Raw genomic sequence first — 16,966 nt, forward strand, 5'->3', positions numbered from 1 at the left:
CTGGCACTCTGCTTAGAGTTTCAAAGAGCATACTTGTGCTCATTCCCCAATAGCGCTGGTGACTGCTCTCAGTACATGCTTATATTTACTGTCCCACTAAAGCTTCATGTGCTCAAAGGGGGGGCTTTTTCAAGGTGATTGGATTATAGGGGAATTAACAGTGACTTGCTGTTAGGAGGCGGGGTCTGGTTGGAAGAGGTGAGTCACTGTGGGTGTGACCTGGAAGGGGGTTTGCCTATCTTGGCCCCTCCATAGACTCTCTCTGCTTCCTGGATGCCACACCCTGAGTGACCCTCTTCCACCACGCCCTGCTGCCACCCACCCTACCTTGGAGCCAGGCAACTATGGACTAAAGCATGAGCCCCAATAAACCTCTCCTCCTTTAAGTTGCCATTGTCCAGGATTTTGTCACAGTGACAAAGAAAGTGACTAAGACAGTAACCTGCATAACTAAGAAGCCAGTCTATGCTCCCAAGGAAAAACAATACCATATCAAAGCCTCTCACCAACAAACTAAATCATGGTCTAGCAAGTAGGTGCCCTGTTAAATCAGCTTGTACAGCTGAACTTACAGACTTTCCCCTAAAACCTCCTCCTTTTACTATGCACTCACCTTGGAAAGAGTTTATGTCTGTAGTCCTAGTTTCAAATGTGGGGAATATTCCAGATTTCTATTACTCATACCTAGTTCTTCTTCATCATTTTGAATTAAAATCTTCTCTTCTACTGCTGATGATTTGGTGATTATCTCTGGTGGGAACTATAATACAGCTGGCCATCTTTCTCCATCATCCATACTGTGTATGATGTGGCTATTTTTAATACAAAATGATTGTATTCTCCTTGATTAGTACTGGCCAGTGCTTACCCATAAGTCAAAATGGAGAAGCCTCTAGGGCTTCTGTCATGGTTTAAACTCAGATCTTCAGAGGGGGGGCTTGTGGACTAATCCACCACTGAGTTAACAGATCTGTGTGCTACTGGGATGTGGAGCCAGGTCAGCAGAGGCAGGCCACTGACAGAGCGACCTGGAAGGGTGGGCTCCTGTCCACAGCTCCTCCTGTCTCTCTGCTTCCTGGTTGCTCTCCTCTGCTCTGCCCTCTGCCCTGGTGCCGTCCAACTGTGGTCTGAATCCTCTGAAAACTGTGAGCCAAAGTAAACCTCTCCTCCTTTAACTTGCGAGTTTCTGGTGTTTTGCCCAGTGACAGGAAAGTGACTGATAAAATTTTCACACTGCATGATCTGGGCCACACCAAGCACCATGAACTTATCTCCAGCTGCTCCTCTCTAGGTCTTTAAATTTTCCACACTGATTCATCAGCTACATCATACTGTCCCAATGCTGTGTATTGGCACATGCTTTTCTTATATACAGAATCCCCATTTCCCTTTTCAATTCAATTGACTGCCAACTCAGTTCAAGTCCTTTTAAACTGGAGAGCAATTCCTATTCTTCTGTATGATTTTATGCTGTACTCCAGGCTGTGTAACTATTTATTATATCATAATGTGATGGCTCACCCACCTATTAATCTCTCTCCCTTTACAGACTGTAATCTCTTTATAGAAAAACACATTTTTATCTTCATAGTCACTTCAGAGAGGACAACCCTTGTCACCTAATAGGTATTTTATAATATTAAAACATAACTAATGTGTGCAGTGTACAGGAATATTGTCGAGTACATCATCAGACCAACAGACAAGAATTCAGTGTCCCCTAACTTTACAATGCTTTACCAAGGCCACCATTCCACGCTCTTAGGGTAGAGAAAGTGAGCCAATCCCAGCACCCAGGAGGAGGCTCCCTGCCACCATTCCACACTCCTAGGGCAGAGAAGGTGAGCCTCGTAGTTCCAGAAGCACCGCACCCCTCCTCATCCTGTGGAAATGAGAAGATATGTAAACAAGCCTCAAAAACAGACTTACAGATCACCTACAGCAATCGCAAAGGAAAATGAGATGGAACAATCTGATATTCAACCACCTGGACTCCCTGAACTGGCAAAAAAAGAGGACCTGGAAAAAACGAAATCTCAGATAATAGCAAAGATTGTGCCCATAGTGCAAGACATGACTAATAAATCTAGAGAGGACACAGATAAAAAAATAGAGGATCTGAGGAACATGATGGAATCCCAACATAAGAAACAAATGGAATCCATAAAACAGATGCAAACTGATTTCCAGGAGATTAAAAACTCCATCAAAAGTCTACACAGCAGAATGAACCAATGTGAGGACAGAATTTCAGATATAGAAGATAAGATTAAAATTAGTGACCAGGAAAAGAAAAATTGCTTTAAAATTGTCAAGGACTATGAGAAATCAATCCAGCAGCTGCTAGACGATGCAAAGAAGAATAACATAAGACTGATTGGAGTCAATGAAGAAACAGGAGAGTGCAGACAACATAAAAAAACTGTTCACAAAAGTGATGGCAGAAAACTTCCCAAGGAGGGGAAAAGAACTTGACATACAGATAACTGAGGCATATAGGACTCCAGCTAGCCTTGATCAAAAAAGAAATCTACACATGGGCATATGATAGTTAGGATTCCAGACACCCAACAGAAGAACAAACTTCTATAAGCAGTGAGAGAAAAGAAACAAATCACATACAAAGGAAAGCCCATCAGAATCACAGCAGACTTCTCAATGCAAACCCTCAAGGCAAGAAGAGCTTGGAGGGATGTATTTCAAGCCCTAAAAGAAAACAGCCTCCAACCCAGATTGATGTACCCTCCAAAACTATCTTTCAAAATGGATGGAGAAATAAGATACTTTCATGATAAAGAGCGCCTTAGGAACTTCATGAATACCAAACCAGTACTCCAAAAAATTTTAGACAATATTCTAGGAAAAGACAATAAGGATCACAACCCCAGGAAGCCCAGCAGAAAGAATCCATGGGGTGTGATGAATTAAACGCAAGGGGGGAGAATCCAACAAAAAGAAAAAGTCATGACAAGGCTTTTAAAACTTTTAAATTCATCTCCCTAATGAGTGTATCATTCAATCTTGCTACTGTACTGATTAGTATTTTTCTGATTCTAGTCTTGCACACTTTTCCTTGTGCTGTACTGGCTATTTATCATCTTCTTGTGTCTACTTTTAATAGGGTTGTCTATTAATGAGCTGTAAGAGTTCTTTATATATTCTGCTCATAGTTTATACGCATTGTAAATATGGTCTAAGGACTACTTTTCATTTTAATGATGTCATTTAAAGTTTCAAATTTTGATGGAATCTCATTTATCACTTTTTTTCTTTTTTACATCATGTTTTTCATATCCTAGGAAGATCTTGCCTACCCTAAATTCATAAACTTTTTCCCTTATAATTTCTTCTTAAAGTTTTATACTTTTAGGCTTTCATATTTAGGTTCATAGATCCTTTCAAGTTATTTTTATGTATGGAAATAAAAGGTTGAGGTTAATTTTTATATATGGATACCAGGTGTTCTAGTGCCATTTGCTGAAAATACTATCTTTTCCTCAGCTCTTGAATGGAGTTTATATTCTATAAAATGTTAATGTTAAATAATCTTTCAAAACTCAGTGGACCATATATGAGTGGTTCTATTTCTAGATTCCCTGTTTTATTCCAATGATCTATAAGTCTTTCCTTTCACCAACACTGCCTTGATTACTGTAGCTTTAGAAGAAGTCTTAAAATTAGGTACTAAACGTCTTCCAACACTGTTTTATTTCTTTTTATTTTTATTTTTCTAGGTCCTTTGTACTTCTACATAACTTTTAAATTTCAATATCCAATTCTTTATTTCTAGCAAGCATACATAGACCTGAATTTTTATGTATACCTTGTGTTTTCTAATCCTGCTAAATTCAAATACAAGTTCTAGGGGATCCTAGAGATTTCTTAGTATTTTCTCTGTAGATGATCATTTCATCTACATATAAAGATTTTGCTTCTACCTTGCCAATTGTATCCTAATTGTGTCATTTTATTGCCAGACTATTTTGGTTTGGGCCTATGTTCCAAAGTTTAATGGACAGATGAAGAGTAGGCTTATCTGTCCTTGTTCTCCACGTTAAGGAGAAAGCATTGTATCTTCTCCATTCATATAAGGCATTTTAGCTGGAAGTATGGAGTACATGTCTTTAATCTGTTGAGAAGTTTCTGTTCTACTTCTAGTCTCCTGATAGCTTTTACCATGAACAGCTGTGGAATTTAGTCTAATACTTTTTCACCAACTAGTGACAGGATCGTATGGCTTTTTCCTTTCCTCTGTTAAAAATGATAACTTTTGGGGGTGGATCTTCCAATGCTGAACCAACACTGCCATCCCTATAATAAAACTACTTTCTACATACTGTGAGATCTGACTTCTAATAGTTTGTTTTGTTAAACAAATTTCTATCTATGTTCATACTTTTTCTTCTATTATCTTTATCCACTTTTAGGATTAGCACAATGTTGATTTCCTAAAATGAGGGGAGAAGTGTTCCCTTTTTTTGTGCTTTAAATGTTTGATATTATTTATCAGTTAAAATGTATATGAGCCTGTTGTCACATAGGTAGTTTTTCAAGCTAGGAATATACTTTCTTTAATAGGTACTATTCAAATTTTATATTTCTTCCAGAGTTAGTTTCATTAATTTGTCTTTCAAGGTACTTCTTAGAAGTTGTCAAATTTATTTCAAAACAGATTTTTGAAATATGCTTTCTATATCCTTTTAAATTCTGTAAAATCTGTGGTGATGTCTCCTAGCTCTTGATATTTTAATTTTAAAAATGTTTAATTGATATTGTGTAATAGGAAGTAAAGGTCTAAAGGAGCAGGGAAAGTGGGAGGAGTAAGGGAAAGGAAAGAAAGCAAAAGAAAAAATATGAAAAAAGGAAAAGAATGGAAACAAAATCTCTGCAAATAGGGAAGGGTGGAGTGGGTGAAGGGAGGGCAGGGGAAGGGGGAAAAAATAAGAACCAAGATAGTCATGTAATGGTACAAGATCCTAATGATGTATGTAAAGGTATTTTATACCTAAAATGTACCAATAAACTTATGGGGGGGGGAGAACAATGCTTTACTGAGCTACACTTTTAATTTGCATTTACACTATAATAACAATTTGCCCAAAGAAAAGAAAAATGGAGATTTTGTGTTTAGTCAAATTTGCCGCTCAGAATTATCTAGCCTAACACTCTAATGAAATTTATCCAGATATTTCTCAAATGCTTCTCTTTGTGCTATTTAAGTATAGTCTGTGTCAGTAATGTTCTATTCAGAAAAAGCAGGCGTCTAAAAATAAGGTTCAAGTGTGGCTCGTGAGGAAGTACTTATTCTCTAAAACAACTACTTGAATTTTCTCATTTATACAGAGACCATGCGTGGAAATGCATATTAAAGACTTGAGACAGTGGTGGAAGGGACATGAAATTGGACCAAGCCGAATTTATTAATATGGACTCACTACCCAAAGATTCTGCATTGGTATTACAGCTCAGGGGCTTTAAAAGGTTCTAATGATGTGGTTGTTTGGCAAATATCTGGATCAAAAGATGACCTAGCATGAGCAAACTGGAAATGTCTGACCTGCTTTGGTTTAAAATGTACAAGAAGTGTTTCAAAGGCTTAGGGAGATTGGAATAATAGTGTGGATTTGCATTTATGACAAACTCACCCTCACTGCAAGGGTCCAGGAGACATATATTTCATTAGCACTTTGACAAATCAATTTTGACGGATGTGCCCCACGTCTTAAAGGGCTCCATGATCTTACAAGCTAAGATTTACAACCACTCAACTGGGGAAGCTGAATGCACTGGGAGTAATTGGATGCTGGAGTGACAGAGACTAAGAGACAGCACTCAACTGCCAAGGGCAAGGTGGATGTAGCTACTGTAATGGACAGCAGAATCAAAGCCTTGACCATAACACCTGACATACAGACCTAAGGCATTGGCTAGTTAATCACGGTGTTCTGAGAAGTGAGACAGGTGGGAAGGCTATTCAACTCTTACTGAGCTGTACATGCAGAAAAGTTTTAGGCCAAGTAACTAAGAGTCTAATTCAAATTATGAAAACATATTTATGGTCCCTTCATCAATTCCCAGACTAAGGCCATTTTGTATATCAGAACTCCCTGAATGAAGGGAAGGCTTGGTCCCCTGGAGGGAAGATTCCAGTACATGAGTAAAAATGTATATCTTTAGTCTTCTTCTTCTCCAAGCCTTTCTCAAAAGGACCTACAGCCTTTTACCAGAATAACTGTGCATTGGAGGAAAGAAAAGGGAATAATTAGACCTTTGAGGGACTACTGGACACAGGCTCTGAATCTATTCTAAGTGACCCAAAATCTCACCCTGGTCCAACAGTCAAAATAGCAGCTGAAGTAAAATAATGAACAGAGTTTTAGCTCAGGCTCATCGCACAGTGGGTCTAGAAAACCCCCAACCCAATGTGTAGTTATTTTCCAAGTTCCAGGATGCACACTTCGAATACACATGCTTAGCAGAGGGCAGAAAACCCACTTGGGTTTTCTAACCTACAGAGTAAAGATTATTATGATGAGAAGTGTCAAATGGGAATTATGAGAGCTTCCTCTGCCTAGAAAAATAATAAATAAAAAAACAGTATTGCAAACATAGAAGGATTTAAGAGATTAGTGCCACTACGAAGGATTTGAAAAATGCAGGGGTGATGAGTTTCACCATATTCCCAGTTAACTCTCTCATTTAGTCTGTGCAGAAGACAGATGAATTTTGAAGAATGACAGTGGATTATCATAAATTTAACCAAGTGGTGACTCCCATTGCAGCTGTTGCCTGAAGTATTGGAGGTCTATAAATCTGTACTCATTGGAACACATGTATGCATTACACCAATTTATTCTGACCACACTCCCGTGAGATAGATAATATTGAAATCCTCACGTTGTAAATGTGGGCACTGAGGCTTGGCAAGGTTAAGCAACAAGTCCCAGCATGCACACTAACAAGAGGAGAAGTCAGATTGGATCTGGGCTCTGTGGGATTTCAAGGTCTATGATTTTAACCTCGCCTCTATACACCTCTTTCCTGACCCCACATGTAACTGGATACATTCTGCCATATTTCTCTTAGAAAGTTGGTCCAATTACATCATGTACAGTATTAGTATACAAAGATCCCATATGTGGTTTTCTGCAGGGCCACGGTCACGACTTGTATTTTTTCCTTTGTATTTCACAGTGCCTAATACATTGTCAGATGTTTTGCATGTGTTCAGCAAATATCACTGATCTACAGAAAATGTGAAGTTTGCAATCATCAGGAAGTAGACCTAAGCACAGCAGCTGCAATACCACTGTCTTCACTAATAAGGGTTGAGATTCTTCTTGCCAAATTAAAAGAAGGCCTTGTTGACATCCACACTAACTGACAGGTTTCTAACCCCTTAGACATTTTTTAAATACTGGAATAATGTCAGTTGTGACTACTTATGAGAGGGCAATTTTCATGCATCTACTTTCATTCACTTGAATACTTGTCCAAATTAAAGGCACCAGATTTGAATGGATGAGGAACATTCATATCCATCCCACAAATAGAAATTGAAAACAGCCAATTAAGATTACTTTCTCTGAGGCCCTAGCAAGCATTTGCTCAAGAGAATTTTAAATTTCTCAAAGAATCCAGAAGAGAAGAAGAAAATAGAAAAAAATTCTTGCTGCTCTCAGGAAGAAATTCAAAGGGAAAAAAATCTCTTTCTTATGTTGATCTCTGGATGCTTCTTGATTTTATAAAATGGACCTAAGGGTCCCTTCTAGTTTTTATATTTTTTTCATTCACTAGAAAGCTAGGGAAATTACATAAGCAAAGCATGAAACTCACTTCACGCTTTGCATAATTAAGAATTAAATAAAGACTGCAAATACTAGGCCTCCTTGGCTTCATCACTCACTGCCTCTTTGCTTATCCAGGCCCTGAACACCCTCTGCAGTCTGAATGACTCTACACCTTGGGTCATCTTTTTTTCCTCCAACCTACAATCTCATTTCCTTCTTTCCTCACTTGGCCTTTCTGGGCCAAATCAAATATCACCTTCCTTCTAAGTTGTTCTATGCTTATTTCTCTCCCCAAGGCAGAATCAATTACTCCTGGCTCTATGATTCTATGGTGGAGTTGCTCATGCTGTTTTGACATTTGTGACATTGTTTTCTAGTTAGTTATTTACATGTCTGTGCCTTCTGGTATTTCAAGCCCTCACTTTTTCTCATTCAAAATCATCATCAGCCCACACTGGCCTGGAAATCCCTATAAGCGCTTTTATTTTGTTTGTTTGTTTGTCTTTGTTTTAGCCCTAGGTCTCTTTGAGGAAAGAGCAATATCTGGAGCAGCGGTCATCAACAAAGATGACTTTGCTTCCCCTGGAGAGGACACTTGATAATATCTAGAGAGAGTTTTGATTGTCACGACTAGGGTGATGCTACTTGTATCCAGTAGCCAGATGCCAGGGACATTGCCAAACATCCTACAATGCGTAGAATGGCCTCCACAACAAAGAATTATCTGGTCCCAAATATCAGTAGTATCACAGTTGAGAAATCTTGGTCAGGAGTAAAGACTTCCTTGGGGTTCTCCAAACATCACATCTTCTGCTGAGCCCAGTACATGCAACTGCCCCAAACATCTTCCAGGGTAGTTGATGGCATGATAAATTCAAAGGGTTTTGTACAGTCCTAGCCAAGATCCCTTCATAAAGCTAAGCTCATATGATTAGAGTTTGGCTGGGATCCGTAGAAATTAACTCAAACCTCAGAACCTGAATTCCCAGGTTCCCCTCACTGACTTCTGGAAGTGCCCAGCCCTCAGCTTTCATCTCTTCATTTCTTGATGATCTCTTTGTTCATGTACTTGTTGCTTTCCCATTACTCTCAGTGATGTCTACTGTTGGTTTCCCTGAATTTGTATCTCAGAGAATGTTTAGGGGCTTTTTCTTCCTTCTGAACACAAGCTCCTTGGGAAAATTGCTTACTTCCATTTGAGGGTTCTGTGTTCCTAAAATAATTAAAAGATGTTTTGTAAAAAGAAAATCCTCAAGTGTGTTTATACCATACCTTGCCCTGGGACATAAGCAAAGAGGTCAATAAGAGCTTCTTTCCATACTGAAAAACAAAGCCCTCCATGATAACCTCCTACATTCATGGAAACAAATTCAGTACATAGTTTCTCAGTGTGTGCTTCCTATGATACCCACTTATAGGAATCTGCAAAATAAAGAGGTTTATGGAAGCTGCTTCCAGACCTGCTGTATACTGAGTTTGGGGGTCATGCTTGATCTAAACCATAACAGTCTCCTACTCTGAGATTTGCTTTCTCTGGTACGCATTCAATCTCTAAATTAGTCTCCATTGTCATCTACTTTGAGGCAAAAAGAAGAAAACTATGTTAAGTCAGGAATCCATCCCACTGAATATTCCAAAGCTAGCCACATTCTAAGAATCATGATTAAATATTTGCTAGGAATTCTTTGGAGGCCTGTTCAGGCCAGCCAAGTTGTCACATTCTAAAGACTGCCTCCATCGTGCTAAGACTGTGCCCTTTCACCCTTCCTTGAAGACACTCCAGGCCTGCAAGTTTTGTGGTGGTTCTTGGCAGAACTACCTATATTTTAGACTTTAAATCTTACTTGAAGAATGTTACTATGAAGTGAGGTTTACACCAGTTTGTCTAACAGGCCTGACACCCAGTGCAAATATTATTCCCACCTGGATGTTCTCACATCCACCAAGCTGAAAATTAAGTACTACTACATGGCTCAAACTGAGTATTTCCGAGGCAAAATTTCCCCAAACTCCAATTTTCCCTTTCTATGTTTTCCATGTTTAAATAATAAGCATCATGCAGAGAGAACATTTAAAATTCCAGGAAATGTTATGCATAATGCAAAAACAAAAGAAGACTTGTCAAATGTGTCATGTAAGTCATTTTAATATTCTTATCAGTCATTTTAATATTCTTATAATGCTCTTTTCTGTACTGTTGTTTCCTTCAGAAGCTGCAATAACAATCTCTTCTTAAAAAGTTCAGGAGAAACCTTCTAGATGCCAAGTACCTCATTCATTATTGATGGGAGCACAAAATAAAAGCATATGATTCCTACCCTCAAAGCAGTATAAATAACAGTTTAAGGTAATAATGGTAGATATTTGTAATGACAATATAAGAGTTATTAAAAAAAGAAAACAATGGGGCTGGGGATTTAGCTCAGTGGTTCTGCCGCCTGCCTTGCAAGGGCAAGGACTGGAGTTCAATCTCTAGTACCAAAATAAAAAAAAGAAAACAATAATAGATGCTATAAAAATCTAAAAATTGAGTAGCTTTAGCATTTTGGGCTATTTTAGAGGGTTATTTTAAATGAAGGCAACCATTTACTTGGGTATAAAATGCAAGTCTCCACTTTTTTGTGTGTGAATGTTGTTTTCCATTTAATAGCTTTAAATGTATAAGAATGATATTATACAAATTTGGAGGTCTTTGAGGATATTCTTTTCTTTTCTAAAATCTGTTGACCCACTTTTAACCTAGTTACGATAGCCTTGGGCAAATGACTGCATCTTAGATTTTCTGCTCTATAAAATGGCAACAATAACACTAACCTTATGTGTTATTGTTGGAGTTACTTTAAATAGAATAACACCTGAAAAGTCTTTGCACCTTGCTTGAGAGAGTAAAAGCTCAGCCACCTCCAGGTTGACTAGGTGGCTTTGATTTTCCTTTTAGGTTTTTAATCATTCACCTTTCCTTAAGAGAACTAAAAATGTGATACCAATTTTAATCAATTGTTCCTTTTTAGAGGTTGCCACATTCCATATAAGGGTAACTATGGTACATATTACTTCTGTATCTCTCAAGTTTTGGGTTGGCTGCATGACTTAGTTTGGCCACTGAAATGTGAACAAAGGTAATGAGTGACACTTCCACCGGAAAACTGTTATTGATACTTAGGCTCATGCCTCTCAGCTGAACTGATTGTGGCCTTGTGACTTAATATGGAGTTAAAATTTGAGCCATAATAGGGACAGCAGCAGGGCTGGGGATTTAGCTCAGTGGTTCTGCCGCCTGCCTCACAAGTGCAAGGACCCGAGTTCAACCCCTGGTACCAAAAAAAAAAAAAAAGAAAAACGGCTAGCCTGGAAAGAGGCCCAAACTTATAGCCCACATTGTAGGAGCAAAATATAAACATTTGTTGTTTTAATTAAGATACTGAGAGTACCTCATAATAAATCTCAAAATATATTGCTGGTTGATTCACATTGATAATCTGTTTTCAGATGTGATTAATAAGACTTGTGTAATGTTATTAATAAAGAACTTTGTGCTCAAGCTATATACAAGGAAGTATGTGGTACTATTGGAAAACTTAATGTTTTACGCTTCTGAGCATAAAAATATCTAACCAAAATTCAAGTAGTGAACCTTGATTATCTGAATTGTATAATGAAACGCAAGTTCCCTCTGTGATTTCAAAATTTAGATTATGATGCCCCATTCTTGCCAAGGATGCTATCTGCTTGGAAAAGTTAATTCTTGGGTGAGAAACCCATGGAATTTCCAAAACAAACCTCTTGGAGACATTTGACAGTGAAGAATTAACCTTGGCCAAAATTTAGGGCTTGGCAAAATGCTCCAGAAAGCAATGCAGTTATCGAGGGTCAGTGTATGTATTATCATGTGACTTGGTCCAGTTGCTTTTCAGTTTCCTGGGTTTTAATTTCCCAGACATGATATGATCATGATCATGTTGGGTTAATTATACTCAAGGTTTCTCCTATCAGCTCAGTAGTTTTAAATGAGAAAATAAAATGCAGACTTTCATCTTTATAAGCTAAACTTCTTATTCTGAAGAAGTTAAAACTCATAATGAAGTCTGGAAATATTTCTCAATGTAGACACTAATAACAAACATGTACTACAAATAAGTATTGTTGTATAACATGTAAAAGTGTTACTTCAGAAATGACTATCTTGAACACAAAATCCAACTCCTTCACCTTTGTATATCCATGTAGTATGGTGCCAGGCACATAGTGGGTGCCCAAAATTATGTTGAATCAATAGATGGGTTGATATTTTTATAGACAAGTACATAAAATGGATGAATAAATGAGAGTTTTTCCTGTCATTCTGTGTATATAATTTATTGTATAAAATTGTTCTTTGTGAGGAAGAACATTGTGAGTATAAATTTCAAATGCTTGAATAAATTTTATGCGAAGCACACAGAAGTGGGAGTCGAGAGACCTTAGTTGCAAAGCTGCTGCCATCATTAATTAGTGGAGTGACTTTGGAGAAACCATTTCACCCGCTGAACCTCAACTTTCTCACCAATAAAATGCCTATTAAAATTTTATCATGTCTTCTAAGTAACAGTTGCTGTGAAAACCAAATGGGATGAGACAAGAAGAGGTTTCAAAAAATGATAATATATGCCCTTATAATTGGTAACCAATCAATGAAGAGCATAATAATGTGTCTCTGAATGCTCCATAACACTTTCTTATCTATACAGTGGAGCAACCATTACAGTCAGTGTTTTGAACAACAATCAAAGACCATTGTCTTTCTGGAAGGAAGATCAATGAAAAGTGTCAGTGTAAGCATTCTTTTCAGACAGGGTTGAGTAGTGCTTTACAGAAAAATTCTAAAAACCATGCTGAGAATATCCCAAACCACTGTCCAAATTTTAAGACTGCTGTTATTTCATAGTGTGACTAAAGCTGTAGAAAGGGTAATTGTAGAAATGTCAAAAGTTAAAACAAATGTAGACTTGATTTTAATTCATGGTTTCCTTTCTGTCTTCGCTTCTTGTTCAGTGTAATCTGCAGTTCCAACAGCAAGGAAAAGCCATTGGTCATGTAAATTTCCTAACCAACAATCTGAATTTGAATAATAACAAAATGTGCCTCTAATCTCCAGATACGTGACAATTGCTTCTGCTAAATGCTATGTAAAGCAATGTTACTAGAAATTAACACTGTTTTTAATTCCACTGGTATTGGAACTAATGCTCATATTTCTTGCATGCATATTATCCTACTAATTCCGTTAGGTCTTTTGTGCATAGCAATTTTAAGCCTGCTCTTCTATCACTTGCATTTTTAATTTTTCATTGAGTTACTTTGTATATTTCAATTGCTTATAATTGCTTGTAATTGCAAGTCTAATAAATTGTAAGATTCTAGTGGCCCTCAGTCAGTTAGTACTCTGTCCCTTTTACTAACATTTGTGGTAAAGCCTGAGTCCATCTTGGTGTTTACCAGAAGCTTGCTTGTAAGCACCAGCACATTCTTCCCTGCATCTGGGCAAGCTGCTAAGAAACCCAATTCCCCTTTGCCACCAGTGGGAAATCCAAACCATATAAGACCCGGCCAGTGCATGGGAACACCCACTCTCGCCCCAACCTCTCATGAAGCCCCAAGCCAGCCTAATGGTCCGGCTTCCGTGTCATTTTGCGCCTTGTGGGGAACCTGCCATGCTGTCTCCTGGAAAACCTCACTGGGTGAAGAGTAAGCCTTCTTGTGCTCCCTGGGCAGGCATGTGGTGCCCTCATTCTCAACACCTGAACTAAATGATGGGTTAAGGTCTGCAACGCCCAGCGTGGCTGCCGAGTTGCACTGCTTCCTGTCCTGAACTCGGTAGTTCAATGATCAGACACATACTTGGCAATGTTTACATGTACCCTCCGTGGGGGGCTCACCTTCTACACCACCCTTCTTTCAGAGGCTACTCACTCACATTTAGGGACTTATGTTCAACACCCCAGTTTCTTTCCTCTGTGTGCAAGAAAGACAAAATTATTCTTTCTCTTGAGGCTTCAGCCACCCGCACATGCCTTGCAAAACCTGCCCTCTGGGTATGCTGCGGAGTCTGGGAATTAATCCCTTTGGGTCCCTTCTCCAAGTTTCATCACACCTCGAAACTCTTCTGCTAGTAGTTACCTGGAACGTTTTGTTCAGTTTGCAGCTGCTATCTATGGGCAGACTGATCTGCTCTGAACTTATTCTGCCTGGTGTGGGAGCAGAACACCTCATCCATGAGGTGTGTTTCAGTAATTACATATTTTACTTCTAGAACTTTTCATTTAGTTCTTTAAATATTGTCCTGGTCACTTTTGAATATCCTCTTGTTTTTCTTCTATATTTTGGAATATAACATATAGTTTTACTCTGTACATTTTAAGTCTAATACCTGATATCTGTGGAAGGATGACTCTGCTGTTTGTAAATTTTACTACCTTCTCTCTCAGGGACTTGTTTCTATGTGTTTTTGCAAATATTTTCTTTATTGTAAACTGCAAATCATCTCAATTTAGTCCATAGAAACCGTAAGGGCCATGAACTGAGCGTACTTTTCCCAGGACAAGATGAGATTTGCTCCTACTGCTTGCTCAGTGTATTCCAAGCTTGGCACACCCTTTTTACTGTTTTGGTGATAACCTTCCTCAGAGGATGGTCCGAGCCAGGGTTCCAAGCGTGTGACTGTTATATACAGGGCCTCACTCAGATGATGTTATCCCTTGATTTAATGCTCACTGTCACCACTTAAAATTGTTTAACCATTTTTAAACAACACATCCCACGGGGCTCCACTGTAGCTGGACCTGAGGACAATATACCCATGTTCCACACAAGAATGTGCATACAGTCATAAACACTACTCAAATATTTACGGTTGATGTTAAAAGTACTTCCATGCTACAGAGATGGAAAAGACTGAGCTCTCACTCTGCTTCCATTTGTAAGCAGGTAGATGCCTCCCTGACCTCACCTTTACAGAGTTGTAGTTCTAGTGCAAAGAAGTGTCCCGGTTTATAAAATTGCACTTCCACTTCCTACTCGTGTCTGCGAGCTACCCACTCTATCCAGGCCATTTTGAGCTAAAGACCTTCCTCAGAGAACCTTCCTTGAGTTCTGGGAACTTTCATGGAGAACTAGAAGTTTCTCAGAATGTATGCCCCAAACTTCCCTCACACACCCTTAGCTAGTTGCTGTTAAGTGCAATACTCTGAAAACCCAGCCCTCTTTCCTTCAGCCACAGTAAATAACTTACAATTCATGGTAACTTATTATACTTACATCAATGTCATAATACATTACTATAAACATGTGGAGTAACAAGCATACATATATTTATTTTAACATATTACATTGACTTACAATCTACAGTAGCTAAGTAATATTTGGGTCTTGCTCTCAGATCAAATTGAAATTACCTGAGCAGAGCTTTTCCTGAGATTATATACTTTTCTTAGCTTTCTCTTCTTTCCTCTCTTTTTTATTCTTTTCTGGCCTCCTCTGGCAATGCTTACTAACTAACACTCTCCACAAGAATTCTTATTTCTAAGGAACTCACTGACTCGCATGATCCTGAGGATGTGTTTCCTACTCTCTTGTGCTAGAAGGATATCCCCGATTTCCAGTCCTATTATTGGCTTAGGCCCAAGGCCATCATCAGTTTGCAAATTCTCCTGAAGCTGTCTCTGCATTTCAGACCTCTCTCCCCAAACTATCTCCAGCTCTTGAGGATTTCTTATACTTTCTTGGGAGTTCAACAGTGTATTTAAAATAAATTTGTTGTAAACTATCCACAATGTGTGAGGAAATGTAAGACATTTTGCTCTTTTTTTCCTAATTTAGTGTATTGAATGTTTGACTCATATATTTTGGCCTACTTTCCTAGTAGTTCTAGCATAACACTTACATACTGCTTCGTTGTAGTTTAGCCTTAAGTATTTTCTCATTTATCATATGTATTCCTTAACAGCAGTATTTTTTGAAAGTGATTTCTGTTTTAAAGACAAATAATTTACAAATTTATTATTTTGGACTTCATGAAAGTTATGTTATATGTATATATGTTTGTGGGAAGTAAGAGAAACTCTATGGAACAATGCTGATTCTTTCATTCAATTAAATTTTAATTGATATGTAAAAATAAATTTGCCCATATAATGGAGTATCATGTGATATTTTAATACATGGAAATATTGGGTAATGTTTAAAGCAGTTTAAACATGTCTACCTTCTATTTAATTGTAGTGAAAACTTCCAGTAGCTTTTCTGTAGTGTTTTGACACATACAGTGCATTATCAGTACCTATAGGCACCCAGCAGTATGGTAGCACACCAGAACTTCTCGTTCCTGCTCTTTAGCACCCATTGATTAAAATTTGCCCATCTCTCTCTCCCTTTTGTTTAGCACGGATGGTCTAGCATATGATACATTGTGACTGCTTTCATTGGTACAGAAAGTTATCCGTGTACCTTTAGCCCCATTAGTCACTTTACCCAGATTTGTGATCCTGTCTATTTTTGACTGTTCATCCTGTCACTTCCTAGAGTGATATGTTCTCTCCAAGAGAATCACTGCACCTGTCTATCACTTAACGTATTCTGATCTTACATATGGTCACATGCACATATTTTGCTGACTCACTTTCTAGATCAATCACTGGTTTTCACAGTTAACAGTATGGATTTCTTTGTCAGTGATTATGTTTCTGCCATAAACATCTTTTTTGTGTGTTTTATTAAAATCACTGCTCTATGTTTTTAACTCTTAGATATTTCAAATATCTTTCCCTGGGCTTTGGCTTCAATTTTTCCATTTTTAGTGATATATTTTGAACAAAAAATTTTCATTTGATGAAGTCTCATTTATCAAAATGATAGTGAAATCCTCCTGTTTTCTTCAAGAAGCTTGATTGTTTTAACATTCACGTTTAAGTGTGTGTCCTAACTACTTTTTCTATATGGTGCGAGAAAGAGGTTAAGCTTCATTTTTAAGTATGAACAGCCAGTTGCTCCTGCACCATTTATTGGAAAGACCTCTCTCTTCCCCCATTGAAGTTCTTTAGTACTTTGTTGAGAATTGATTTTATATATTATATGTGTCATCTTCTATTGTTGATCTCTCTTTTTTTCCCATGAATTTACCTTCATGCCAATATCAGGAAATC

This window comes from Heterocephalus glaber, unplaced genomic scaffold, assembly GCF_053883595.1.
Source record: "Heterocephalus glaber isolate CG9 unplaced genomic scaffold, H.glaber_assembly_v1.0 deba00000281, whole genome shotgun sequence".
Lineage (NCBI taxonomy): Eukaryota > Metazoa > Chordata > Mammalia > Rodentia > Bathyergidae > Heterocephalus > Heterocephalus glaber.